The 5000-nt window shown below is 54.1% G+C and overlaps 1 pseudogene; it reads right to left on the reverse strand.

Annotated features, from left to right (window-relative positions):
• Positions 1–1716: 1716 nt before the first annotated feature.
• On the reverse strand, positions 1717–3889 carry LOC121844369 (annotated as a pseudogene).
• Between the last annotated feature and the right edge of the window lie 1111 nt (positions 3890–5000).

The raw sequence follows: 5000 nt of genomic DNA on the forward strand, positions 1-5000 counted from the left end.
CCGTTCTCATGTCCGTGGTTACAACTCCACGAGGTGAGATCTTGCATGGAGCCCCAGGCCGAGGAGATTAACAGTTATTTTGTGTTTCTTCCATTTGCGAAATAATCGCACCAACTGTTGTCAACTTCTCAGGCAGCTGCTTGGCGATGGTCTTGCAGCCCTTTCCAGCCTTGTGTAGGTCTACAATCATGTCCCTGACATCCTTGGAGAGCTCTTTGGTCTTGGTCATGGTGGAGAGTTTGGAATCGGATTGATTGATTTCTTCTGTGGACAGGTGTCTTTTATACAGGTAACGAGCTGAGATTAGGAGCACTACCTTTAAGGGTGTGCTCCTAATCTCAGCTCGTTACCTGTATAAAAGACACCTGGGAGCCAGAAATCTTTCTGATTGAGAAGTGGTCAAATACTTATTTCCCTCATTAAAATGCAAATCAATGTTTAACATTTTTGCGTTTTTCTGGATTTTTGTTGTTGTTATTCTGTCTCTCACTGTTCAAATAAAACATCCATTAAAATTATAGACGGATCATTTCTTTGTCAGTGGGCAAACGTACAAAATCAGCAGGGGATCAAATAAATTTTTCCCTCACTGTAGGGCTGCTGGTTGTATCTGAACAGGGATCTCAGACAGGAGCTCTATAAGGACATGGATCTACAGCCGTTGCTGCTGGTTGTATCTGAACAGGGATCACAGACAGACAGGAGCTCTATAAGGACATGGATCTACAGCCGTTGCTGCTGGTTGTATCTGAACAGGGATCACAGACAGACAGGAGCTCTATAAGGACATGGATCTACAGCCGTTGCTGCTGGTTGTATCTGAACAGGGATCACAGACAGACAGGAGCTCTATAAGGACATGGATCTACAGCCGTTGCTGCTGGTTGTATCTGAACAGGGATCACAGACAGACAGGAGCTCTATAAGGACATGGATCTACAACCGTTGCTGCTGGTTGTACCTGAACAGGGATCACAGACAGGAGCTCTATAAGGACATGGATCTACAGCCGTTGCTGCTGGTTGTATAAATAGTGTCACCATTTAAAAACAGACCTGTTAGGTAAAGCTGATTATCATGTCAGGGAGGGGAGGAAAGGAGAGGAGAGGAGCTGGGAGGAGAGGAGAGGAGCTGGGAGGAAAGGAGAGGAGAGGAGCTGGGATGAGAGGAGAGGAGCTGGGAGGAGAGGAGAGGAGAGGAGCTGGGAGGGGAGGAGAGGAGAGGAGCTGGGAGGAAAGGAGAGGAGAGGAGCTGGGAGGAGAGGAGAGGAGAGGAGCTGGGAGGAGAGGAGAGGAGCTAGGAGGAGGAGGAGAGGAGAGGAGAGGAGAGGAGAGGAGAGGAGAGGGAGAGGAGAGGAGAGGAGAGGAGAGGAGAGGAGCTGGGAGGGGGAGGAGAGGAGAGGAGCTGGGAGGGGAGGAGAGGAGAGGAGCTGGGAGGGGAGGAGAGGAGTTGGGGAGGAGAGGAGCTGGGAGGGGAGGAGTTGGGGAGGAGAGGAGAGGAGTTGGGGAGGAGAGGAGCTGGGAGGGGAGGAGTTGGGGAGGAGAGGAGAGGAGTTGGGGAGGAGAGGAGCTGGGAGGGGAGGAGAGGAGTTGGGGAGGAGAGGAGAGGAGCTGGGAGGGGAGGAGAGGAGAGGAGTTGGGGAGGAGAGGAGCTGGGAGGGGAGGAGTTGGGGAGGAGAGGAGAGGAGTTGGGGAGGAGAGGAGCTGGGAGGGGAGGAGTTGGGGAGGAGAGGAGAGGAGTTGGAGAGGAGGGATAGCGAGGAGGAGCGTGGTTACTTGTATCAGACGAGGCAGTCATGGTAGAAACAATGACAGGTGGCCCCGTTCTCCGTCCTGCCGTCCTGTTGTTGTTAAGGGTCTGTATCTGGTGGGAGGTGGACGATGCTCCGACGACCACACCGCTCTCCCCTGCATCAGACACCCCCTTCCTCAGCAGCTGGGGGCTGTGCAGGGGGCTCTGAACCACCCCAGGTGACATGGGGGGCATGTTGGGGGCTCTCTTCATGAGCTCCATGGGGGAGTAAGAACCAGAGAAGGTTTTGGGGGCCGTTCCTCCGGGGTGTTGGGGGCAGTAGGCTGCTGGTGCTGCAGGGCGGACATGGCTATGCCGGTGTGGGCGTTGTACATGGATAGCGGTCTTGCCTGGGCGACGGCGTTACCGTATCCCCGGAGCTGACAGGGAAGGTCCCTCGGGGTGCTCCATACGTGGTGGTCTCCAGGAGGTGTTGAGATGGGGCGCTGTTGGGTCTCCTGCCCAGGAACTCTCCCATCCTGGGGCTGAAGGTCTGGACGGAGGTGGGGGGCTGCTGGTGCATCGTGTGGGGGTCCATGGCCATGCTGCTCATCCCCTGGGTCATGTTCTGCATTCCTTGCATGTAGAGGTTGTTGGTGTGTCCGAAGCTGTTGGCACGGCCTCTAATGCGCTGCTGAGCGGCTAAGGCCGACTCGCCAGGCTGCTGCTTACAGTGGAGCACCACGCTGGACAGCGCTCGGGCCTGGCCCAGATTAGTGGCTATAGAACGGACGTCATGATCCTCCATGACCCCCAGCATAGAGGTGGAGTCAAAGCCCTGCTGGAGTAGTAAGCTGATGGTGCTGTCCGCCAGACCCTCGGCTCTGAGGAACGCCAGGAACCCTGGGTCCACCATCCTCTTGGGATCCATATTCATCGCCGCGCTAGGGTGGTGTTGTTGTTGGACCATGGCAGAGCCGGGGTCATATCCCGGGTCGTAGGGAAGCCTCTGGGATGCCACAGCACCGTAGCGCTGGAGGGAACCGTCCATGTGTCGGGTAGCAGGGTCCACCATGAGACTGGTGGCGGCGGCAGTCTGTCCAACACCAACCCGGGGGTCCAACGGGAGGCTGTAGATGGCACTGTAGAGGGGAGGGTGATAAGCGGAGAGAGAGGGGAGAGGCTGAGGCTGGGCCGCAGCGTAAACAGGAAGCGGGGGTTGGACCCCGTAGCAGGCAGGAGATGGAGCCCTGCAGACACCAGTGCTATGCTGGAAGTCTGGGATCATCTTGGCTTCCCGGTACGACCGGCTGAGCTCGTTGTGAGCGGGAGAGGGAGGAGGAGGAGGGGGAGGGCCTGGGGCAGGCGTAGGAGCTGGGAGGGGAGGGGCGAACCTGGCGTGTCCTTGATCCCAGGCAGACGCAGTAGAAACACCAGCTCTAAACCCCCCTCGTCCACCGGTGAGCCCGGACATCCCATAATGCGACGCTGATCCGTTAAGCAGGTGATGCTGCTGCTGGCTGGCCCTATATAAGGAGGAGCCGTCTTCAAGACAACGAGGAGATAAGCTCCTGGTAGTAGTCATAGTCGGGGCTGTGTTGTCCGGTGGGGGTTCCTTCTGGTAGTAATTCTGTTGGGATGGAGGTGGAGGAACCACAGAAGAGGCCCTGGCTGCCATTATTTGCCTGAGATAGAGGCTACTCAGCTCGGGTACTGAGTTCTTCCTCACCAGGGTGTGTGGAAGTGGTTGTCCATGTCTCTCTGGGTAGAGTTGGTAGATCTGGTTGGGGTACATGGCTTCGTCCTTCTGAGGTAAAAAGTCTGAGGGAGGAGGGCGTAGTTCGGGAGGCAGCTCGTACCAGACCCCGCCCTCGCCCCCTACCAGCGCCACAGAATTCCTGCGCCCCTCAATTGTGACGGCGTCTTCGTGACCCTGTCGTTCCCCTATGTCCCTAAACTGTCCCTCACTAGTCCGTCCGAGTCCCGGACCGGAGAGGTAACTGTTCTCCCCTTAAGGCTGTGCTGTCATGTAGCTCCACACGGCCAGGCTGTCACTAAATTATTCACACCTGGAAACAGAGCGCCATGAGGAGGCAAACGAATGGGGACGTGACAAACACACAGCCACTGTATAAACACACACACACACACACACAAAAAAAAACCCACACACAAAAACCCACACTGTGTATACACACACACACACACACACACACACACACACACACTGTGTATACACACACACACACACACAAAAACACAAAAACCCACACTGTGTATACACACACACACACACACACACACACACACACAAAACCCACACTGTGTATACACACACACACAAACCCACACTGTGTATACACACACACACACAGACACACACACACACACACACACACACACACACACACACACACACACACACACACACACACACACAACCCACACTGTGTATACACACACACAAAAACCCACACTGTGTATACACACACACACAAACCCACACTGTGTATACACACACACACACAGACACACACACACACACACACACACACACACACACACACACACACACACACACACACACACACACACACACACACACACACACACACACACACACACACACACACACACACACACACACACACACACACACACACACACACACACACACACACACAAAAACCCATCTTGTAAGGCCTGCTATTTAATTTTACCCCAGAGACCATGCTTGTACTGGGTTGGTGTCACGTTCACATAGGATTGTGGGTAAACTTGGTGTAAAAAAACATGCGGTTGTCACGGAGCTACAATGGAGGAGGAGGGGTCAGGGTAATCCAATCAGGTTGATCCTTTTCTCTGGCAGGAAGGAGGGTTCAGTTCACTAGCCTCTCCTCCCCCTCCCCTTGAAAAACAACCTAGACACACAAAACATAGAATGCCAACACTCACGTCCTGCCCAACTAAAACAAACAAATAACACAATAACTAGGGTCAGAACGTGACAGAGGGCAACTCTCTCGGAGGTGGTGTCGACGGCTGATGGACAACCATATGAAGAGAAGGTTTTTAGGATGCTCAGTTCGTGGGTCTCCAGCGCAGCGTAAGTGGACATTTTAAATGGACATTTTGGAAATCCCACTCAAATGTGGACACTGATACATCTGTCGGCCATCTTGATCTTGATCATGATACATTGGCATCTGTCGGCCATCTTGATCTTGATCATGATACATTGGCATCTGTCAGCCATCTTTTTTGTGTCG

This window comes from Oncorhynchus tshawytscha, unplaced genomic scaffold (assembly GCF_018296145.1).
Source record: "Oncorhynchus tshawytscha isolate Ot180627B unplaced genomic scaffold, Otsh_v2.0 Un_contig_1754_pilon_pilon, whole genome shotgun sequence".
NCBI classification, from domain to species: Eukaryota; Metazoa; Chordata; class Actinopteri; order Salmoniformes; family Salmonidae; genus Oncorhynchus; species Oncorhynchus tshawytscha.